Below are 9,723 nucleotides of genomic sequence, written 5' to 3'. Positions count from 1 at the left end.
GTAAAGAGTGTAAGAGTTAAGAAAATCATGCACCAAGATATATACTGGTTCAGCCATCCAAAGGCCTACATCCAGTTTCAGATTTAGATACACCTCTAAATCCAGTCAAATCCACTATTGATATTCTTTACATGCACCCTGCACAAGCAATATCCAATCAATGAATTTAACAAGCAAATCTTGACACCCACAAGATTAACAAACCATTTCTTGACTCCACAAGAAACATATAACCCAAGAATATTGATCCCACAATATCCTACTTGAGAAAAACCTATCTCAAGATTTCTCTTTACACAACTCTTCCAGAGATTCTCTAATCTCAAGAGTTAAAACCATTCAAACAATAACAAAAGATCAGAAACGAGTACACCTGTTCGTGTAGATATGATCTTCAACAACGTAAACCAGTTTAGAATGAATTTTCTATATGAACTTCATCTTCTTGAATTGATCTTGCACACTTCTTTTTCCAAAAGTTGATTTTCAGCAGATATGTTCTTTCTTTCTTTTTCAGAAAATCTTTTTCTCTTTTGCAGTAATGTGTATTCAAAAAAAGTCTCTCTTGTTCGTGTAAGTATTTTTTTTTTCCGTGTGTGAAAATTCTCTCTTAAAAGCTTCAGTTTTAATCTTATTTAAAGACAATTTTCATGTGCAAGGAAACAATTATTTCAGTTATATTCATAACGGAGATAATCTATTACCTGTGATGGTAATCTATTACCACGAGTTAGAATAACTGAACTAATTATTTCAGCTCCTGTTTTAATCTATTACCTAACATGGTAACCGATTAACACGATGCCAAAATAACACAAAACTCACATTTGGAACAGAGGTAATCGATTACTTTAAAGAGATAATCGATTAACACGATCCTTTTTCCTCTTGAAATCATCAGAATCAGTTTGGTAATCTATTACCACACATGGTAATCGATTATTCCAGTATCAATCAGTTTTTCAACATGAGTCAGGTAATCTATTACCAGTTCAGGTAATCTATTCCTTAACTCAGAAAATTTCTGATGTTTTCAAGTTTTCATTTAAAGTCTCAAACACTCAGTAAATTAATACTTCATGTTCTCAACAATGAATGAAATAAGAAAAATGAGTATTATGATATTTTCACCTTCATGTTAATTACTAATTTTTAACACATAACAAACAAACACATACAAGCCTAATCTTTTAAACAATCAATACATTATCCTTTTGGCATAGGCTTAAAATAAAAAGCAACATGAGCAAAACATCAAAACTAAAACTTCTAGGGAACATCTTCCAGATGTAGATTCTTCAATCTTCAACAAGATTAAGCAAAGGTTTTCCCAAAAAACTACCACTCTTAAATGTGAGTTTGATTTAACAAAGACAAACAAGAAATTCACCCAAGGATAGGGTTAATGATTTTCAAGTAAAATTGGGATACAATACAAAGGAATTGAAAAAAATTCACAAAAAGTTAGTAACCAATTTTAGTGACAGCTTTGTGACTGATTTAGTGATTTATTTGGAACAGTGCTCTTGGAAATCCGTCTCTAATTTGGTCGCTAATTCTGTCTCAACTGGTACCAGGATCTGTTTTCAAAAATCCGTCTCTAAGTCCGTCTCTAAATCTACAATCTAAAACAAAAAAAAAAATTGGCTAATGAGAAAACAAGTGAGCCTTTTCAATGTGTTTCACTCAAGGATTTTATTACCTCAATCTCCCTCAAGTTGTGGCCTCTTTGAGATGAATCCAATGTGTCTCAAGGAAGGGCTCTAGAGTTGATTACAAAATTAAAACAAAATTTGTGTTGTTATTTTGAGTTTTTAAAGTTCTTTTCCAGCCACTAGACAAAGATCAAACCTCAACAAAAATCACGCAAAAATTTTAAGGCCAAGTGCTCCTAATACTTATTTGTTTTCCACTTTCCTTTTTCAAGCTTTTGCTTTTGTTTTCTTTTTCATTTGTTGCCTTCTTGGCTATTTCATTTCTTTTTCCTTTTTTATACAGAAATGAACACTTAAAAATAGAGGCCAAACAATTATATAAGAGGTTTCCAAGTGGTGGAGAAAAGAGGAATAATAAGTAAGTGTACAAGTCAAAATTTTAATCACAATAGTTACTAGTTTATTCTTCTTTTTGTACACCTTTGATTTTCGTTTTTCTTACACTTCTTACTCTATTTTTTTTTTCAAAATAAGCACATAAAAGACACAAGGAATTGCTGGCCTAAGATTGCTAAGAATCAATTAGCAATTGAAGTTCACAAAAATTGACTCTAGGACATGTTAGGTCTAATAACATGCATAGGAATCATTCAATGAGCACTTCTAAGATTTAATACAAGTCCAACCAGCAATAACACCACACAAAACAGAGGCAAATATATTTAGTTCAAAAATAAAAAGGCACACAAGTGATATAATGACAAGTAAAGCAACTACACATGACTCTAAGACAAAACTAGGAGATTAAGAAATGAAAAATGCTTACTAGTCTAGTTTCTTTTTGACTAAATTATTAGTAGTCCAAGAAAAGATGAAAGCAAACCTTAAACATTAAAAAGCACATACAGAGAATACCTAAAGGCACACACAAAGATTGATTCACAAGAAGTGGTGTATGAATCAAAACAAGCAAGACATAATGAATTGTTCTATATATTTATAGATGTGACATAAGAACAATTCAAGGCACACAATACACAAGACAATAAAGGAATAAACAAGTGGAAACAAATTTAGACACTATATCACATGTTTTGATCGAACAAAATTGAAAGAAAAGCTTAAGAAAGAATTTACCAAGGAGACCTAGCTCTGATACCAAATGATGGAAAACTTAAGAGGAAACCAGTGACACCCTCTACCCCACATACCATAACACAAATAACCAAAATTGAATAACAATTTTTTTTTCATAATTGAAATACCAAACATGTTTAAATAGAGGGTATCCAATCCATAACTTAAACAGTAGCTTAATCAGCGGAAATTACATAGAAATAATATAAGGTCTGTAGACCCCTAAAATTGTCCGGGTCGGAAATAAAGCTTGAAGACTCTCGAAGACTGAAGGAAGATCAGCCAGAAGGACTCCTGGAAGGCCCTAGGAGGGTTCTCTGTAGGTCTAGAGGTCTTAGAATAGCTCAAAATAAGGAAGTGGAGGGAATGAAGCCCAATACGGCCGTACTGAACTTAATACGGCCGTATTGAAGCTTCAATACGGCCGCAGTGAACTCAATACGGCGTATTGAAGTTTCTGAAACTTCAATACGCCCGTACTGAAATCAATACGGCCGTATTGAAGCTTCAATACAGCCGTATTGAACTCAATACGGCCGTATTGAAATTTCTGAATTTCAATACGGCCGTATTGAACTCAATACGGCCGTATTGAAGTTCAAAAATTTCAATACGGCCGTATTGCTTCTGTAGGCCGTATTGCGCCTATTCCCTATAAATATGACGTCAATTGGACGTCATTCCACACTTTGGAGATAGTTTTAACCCTCTCCTTGAGTATTCTGGGGTTTTTGAGCAGTGTTCTGCCCTAGAAATCACTCGGAGAGTTGATCCGACAAAGTTCTTGAGCCCCGAGCCATTTTGCTTGAGGATCGAACCTAGTCGAAGGGAAATCCTCCGGATTTCCATAGTTAAAAGTTTTTAGGAAGGAGCGAGCGAGCTTGTAGAGCGAGGGAACGCCAAAAAGCTTCCCAGTTTCACTCAATATATAAAAGCACGCTTCAAGAGGTTTCTTCTTAAATCCTTCCTTTTACTGCTTTCTGTGTGCATATTTAAACTGTCATCATGTAGATAGTTAATTTATAATTGCTTAGAATAAATAGGGGTAATTTAGTAATTTTACGCTGTTATTTTAGAAAATAATCTGTCATAGGGAACCCGAAAGGGGCGCTGTGGGGTGCTAACACCTTCCCCACGCGTAACCGACTCCCTTACCCAACTCTGGTTGTAATGGCCAAAGTTGATTTGTAAAATCAATTGCCTTATCCCTTTTTCCAATGTTTTGAGTAAAACATTGGTGGCGACTCCACGAACCCCTCCTTTTGCGAAAACCACTAATCCATGGAGGGTCCCGCTTGGGATTAATATGGATTGGTGAATCATTTAATAAAATTGCTCGTTTGACAAGGTCTCAGTTTGAGAATACGTCATTCTAGCAATCCATATTTTTAAACAAATAAACGAGTCCAACCATCCTTCGCGAATGCCGAAAGCCCGTTTGGGCCGGTGGCGACAGATGGCGACTCCACTGGGGAAGCTTTGAGAGTCAGTCCCATTTAGTGACAGATTGTTTTTAACAAATAATAGTAAAAATTACTTCATTACCCCTTGCTTGTATGATAACATGCTTTATATATTTGGCTTTAAATAACTGTTGTTTGTTTAAATTTCCGCAATTGTTTGAAATAAATTGCACACAAACCTTTGCACACAACAGTTCCCTCTGTACCCGGGGGCATGAGTGGTAATCCATAGGGAGTGGATGTTAGTACGGCCGGTTGAATGGGTCTATAGGAGCCTACGAGACCGTTGTCGGAAAAACATCACTCAAGGTGATAACCATGAACTTGAGTCCGACAGTGCGTTGGAACTTTCCATCGACTTACGACGAGAGGAATTGGGTCCCTATAATGGGGGCACCTTGGGGGCCTTTGACCAAGTGAGAACAGTTAGATCCTCCTTGAATATGCACTTTTCTGCAGGAGACCCCTACCTCGTGATTCGTTCGTGACTGTTCGTGGATGAGTGAATTGTTTATGTAAATGCTTATGTGCAATTGTTTGTGCATTAATAAATAACCTCGTAATAAGGTCTAAGAATAAATCCCCATGCATGAAAATGTCATGACATGAGAGGAAAAACCAATGTGTGAAAATATAAAAGTAAGGGGCATGTGCATCATTACCAATAAGAGACCATGCATCCTCATAAAAACATACATTTTAGGGTCACCAATACCTCTTGACATGAGTGAAAGAGACCCATGACTATAGAGATTCTCCGTTGGGGAGAGATCATAGATAAAGAAGGGTGGTAAACTTCCGTCTTAAAAAGGCAGCGCCTTAAAGATGGAGGTTTATCAAGCTCATGTTGAAGAGTGTATTCATTCCATAAAATAAACTAACTAAACATTCATTTTAGAAAGTGGCTGGTCATCTCTCTGTCCTTACGCGCGCACAGAGAATCAAGAAAATGGAAGCATTGGAGGAGCAAAACAAGAAGCTCACAACCGAGCTTTCACAGCTTAAAGAGCAAATGGTGCAAATGATGGAACTCATGCGTCACCACAACGTCCATGGATCTCATCACAGTGAACATGGGTCCCATCATGAGGGAGAGGAGGAAGAGCATGAAAAAGATCCTCCACACACTGTACCCCTTGGGGCTGGAATTATGATTAAAGAGCCCGAGGTTTCAAAAGAACAATTCCACGCCCTAGAGGATCGGTTGAGGGCTATGGAGGGGCATGATTTTGACATCAAAGATGCCGCTGACATGTGTTTAGTGAGGGACATTCAATTCCCTCCTAAATTTAAAGTGCCGGATTTCCCAAAGTACGTGGGATCGACTTGCCCCAAAAGTCATCTCACCATGTACTGTCGCAAGATGGCTGCATATGCCACAAATGAAAAGCTCTTGATCCACTGCTTTCAAGAGAGCTTAGCTGAAACTGCACTCAATTGGTATATGCAGCTGGATGGAAATCAAGTGTGCACGTGGAGGCAGTTGGCCGACGCCTTTCTCAAGCGCTATAAATACAACATCGACCTAACACCCGATAGGTCTGATCTTCAAGCCTTGAGTAAAAAGAATGATGAATCCTTCAAGGCGTACGCCCAACGTTGGAGGGAGTTGGCGGCACAGATAGAGCCCCCGCTGTCGGATAAGGAGACGGTGTCCTTATTCATCAACTCGTTGACTGGTCCCTATTACGATAAAATGATAGGGAACACAACGACACTCTTCTCGGACATCATCACCATTGGAGAAAGGGTGGAACAAGGACTTAAAAGTGGGAAGCTGGCTAAGCCTTCCCAACCATATGAAGCTAAGAAGGCCTTCGGGAAGAAGAAAGAAGGAGGAGTCAACGCTGTAACCATTTCTCCATCTTCTTCCACTTCGAAGTCAGGCAAATCGCAATACAACTCTGTGAAGAAGTTTGACAAACTTCCGACCACTTATAGCGATCTCCTGCCGAAGCTAGTAGAAGCCCAACTTCTAGCCTATATTCCACCAAGAAAGATCGACCCACCTTACCCCGATTGGTACAAGCCTCAAGACAAATGTCTATACCATTCGGGAGCACCAGGGCATTCAACAGAGAACTGTCTAGCTCTCAAACACAAGGTCCAAGGCCTTATTGATGCTGGGTGGGTCACTTTCGATTCGACAGCGCCCGATGTGAGCAAGAATCCTCTACCAAAGCAGGAGTAGAGTATGGCAAGCCACGATAGGGCCCCTCCACATTTTTCTTTTTGGGACTCATGATCAGTACCCGAGATCATGAGGACCTTTTTCATGTAAATAAGGGTTTTGTACAGTTTTACACTCATATATCAATAAAGAGGCATTTTTTTCACACATTATTCTCTCATTTTGTTCTATTCTCTCTCTCTCATTAATATTAATAAACTCTAAACCTAAACAGAACCAATAAATAATTATGTCTGTGATTGCTCGCTCTGACCGGGATCCGAAAGCCGAGGGTGAATGGGTTGAGTTGGACAGTGATGAGGAGACCATCTCTCCGGATCTGCAAAGACTGCTAGATCAAGAAGCTCGTCTACTCCAACCGAATCAAGAAGAATTGGAGACCGTGAATTTGGGGCAGGATCAAGAATTGAAAGAGGTCAACATTGGGACCCGTATCAGTGATGGAATAAAAACACAATTGATTCAATTATTGAGGGAATACAAGGACGTATTTGCATGGTCGTACCATGATATGCCCGGGTTGGACTCCAACATTGTCGAACACAAGTTGCCCTTAAAAGAGGGGTTTCGACCCATTAAGCAAAAGCTTCGACGAATCAAGCCCGAATGGTCCTTAAAGATTAAGGAGGAGGTAGAAAAACAATTGGACGCGGGATTCTTGGTTGTATCCTAGTATCCCGAATGGCTGGCTAACATTGTGCCAGTCGTCAAAAAGAATGGGAAGGTTAGAGTGTGTGTTGATTATAGGGATTTGAATCGTGCCAGTCCAAAGGACGATTTTCCCTTGCCCCACATCGATACACTTGTGGATCACACCGCCACAAACACACTCTATTCCTTTATGGATGGATACTCGGGGTATAATCAAATCAAGATGAATATAGAAGACCGCGAGAAAACTTCTTTCATTACACCCTGGGGAACTTTCTGCTACAGGGTGATGCCTTTTGGACTTAAAAATGCGGGTGCCACCTACCAACGAGCGATGGTGACGCTATTCCACGATATGATCCACAAAGAAATTGAAGTATACGTGGATGACATGATCGCAAAGTCAAAAGACGAGATGGACCACATCCAATATTTGAGAAAATTATTCAATCGGCTTCGTAAGTATCAGCTTAAGCTAAACCCGGCTAAGTGTACTTTCGGAGTTCGGTCAGGTAAGCTTCTCGGGTTCATCGTCAGTGAAAAAGGCATAGAGGTGGACCCCGATAAAGTAAAGGCAATAATGGAAATGCCTCCTCCTAAAACTGAGAAAGAAATTAGAGGATTCCTCGGCAGGGTGAACTACGTCGCAAGGTTCATCGCACAGTTGACTGACACGTGCAAACCAATATTCAAGCTGTTGCGCAAGAATCATTCCGAAGTTTGGGATGAGAATTGTCAACAAGCTTTCGATAAGATCAAACAGTGTTTGGCCAATCCACCAGTGTTGGTGCCACCTGCCGAGGGAAGACCATTAATCCTCTATCTAACGGTGCTTGATGAGTCCATGGGAGCTGTGCTAGGACAACAAGATGAAACAAAGAAGAAAGAACAAGCCATCTACTACCTGAGCAAAAAGTTCCTTGATTATGAAACCCGCTACACGCCACTAGAAAAGACGTGCTGTGCGTTAGCATGGGCAACACAACGGCTCAGGCAGTATATGATTAGGCATACTACTTGGTTGGTTTCCAAAATGGACCCAATTAAGTACGTATTCGACAAACCGATAATCACTGGGAAGATTGCCCGATGGCAAGTGCAATTATCAGAATTTGACATCATACATGTCACACAAAAGGCCATCAAGGGTAGTACCCTAGCTGATTACCTAGCACACGGGCCGACCAATGACTATCAATCCCTTCAGGATGATTTCCCCGATGAGGATATAATGCATTTACAACATGAAGATCCTAAGGATGATACGTGGACCATGTATTTCGATGGAGCCTCCAACATGCTTGGACAGGGGATTGGAACAGTATTAATCTCCCCACAAGGAAAGCATATCCCCTTAACGGCAAGACTCAACTTTGACTGTACAAATAACATGGCCGAATACGAGGCTTGCGCGTTAGGAATCCAAGCAGCAATCAACAATGGTATCCTAAAGCTCAAAGTATTTGGAGATTCGGCTTTAGTCATTCACCAACTGCGAGGTGAATGGGAAGTCCGAAATCCTAAGCTGATACCATATGTTGAGCATATCAAAGACCTGATACAATTCTTTCAAAATGTCGTCTTTGAATATATCCCAAGGGAGGAAAATCAGTTCGCTGACGCCCTTGCCACATTATCATTGATGTTCGCCTTGGATAAGGAGCATGAAATGCCCATCATCAATATCCGGCGGCATGATAAGCAAGCGTTCTGCCTACTGATAGATGAAGCTGTTGACGATCATCCATGGTTCCATGACATCAAACAATATCTGTCAAAAGGGGAATATCCTGATATGGCCAGCGATAATGATAAAAAGCATATCCGAAGAAGGGCCATGGGATTTCTGTTGATTGGAGAAACCCTCTACAAAAAGAATTATGACTCGGTCTTGTTGAGGTGCATAGACCAAGTCGAAGCTCAAAATGTAATCAAAGAAATACATGAGGGGGTTTTCGGTACCCATATTCCCGGGCCTGCAATGGCTAAGAAAATCCTCAGAGCAGGATATTATTGGTCGACCATTGAAAGGGATTGTTACCAATACGTCCGGAAATGCCACAAGTGTCAAGCATACGCCGACAACATTCATGTCCCACCAACGCCACTCAATGTGTTAGCTTCACCATGGCCATTCGCAATATGGGGCATGGATGTTATTGGACCCATCGAGCCAAAGGCATCCAATGGACATAGGTTCATCCTTGTGGCCATTGACTATTTCACCAAATGGGTAGAAGCGGCATCGTATGCTCATGTGACCCGAAAGGTGGTAACATCCTTCATCAGAAAGAATATCATATGCAGATACGGTATTCCCGACAAAATCATCACTGATAATGGATCCAATTTGAACAATAAGATGGTGGAAGAACTGTGCAAAGAGTTCAAAATTCAGCACCATAACTCTTCCCCATATCGACCAAAGATGAATGGGGCGGTCGAGGCAGCCAATAAGAATATCAAGAAGATAGTACAAAAGATGGTTGTCTCATTCAAAGACTGGCATGAGATGCTACCCTTCGCTCTCCATGGTTATAGGACTTCAGTACGTACATCCACAGGAGCTACTCCATTCTCCCTTGTTTATGGAATGGAGGCAGTTCTGCCGGTTGAAGTCGAGATA

Source organism: Cajanus cajan, chromosome 9, assembly GCF_000230855.2.
Source record: "Cajanus cajan strain Asha chromosome 9, NIPB_CcT2T_4, whole genome shotgun sequence".
NCBI lineage: Eukaryota > Viridiplantae > Streptophyta > Magnoliopsida > Fabales > Fabaceae > Cajanus > Cajanus cajan.
The sequence above is the reverse complement of the archived record's forward strand: the minus strand, read 5'-3'. Positions refer to the sequence as shown.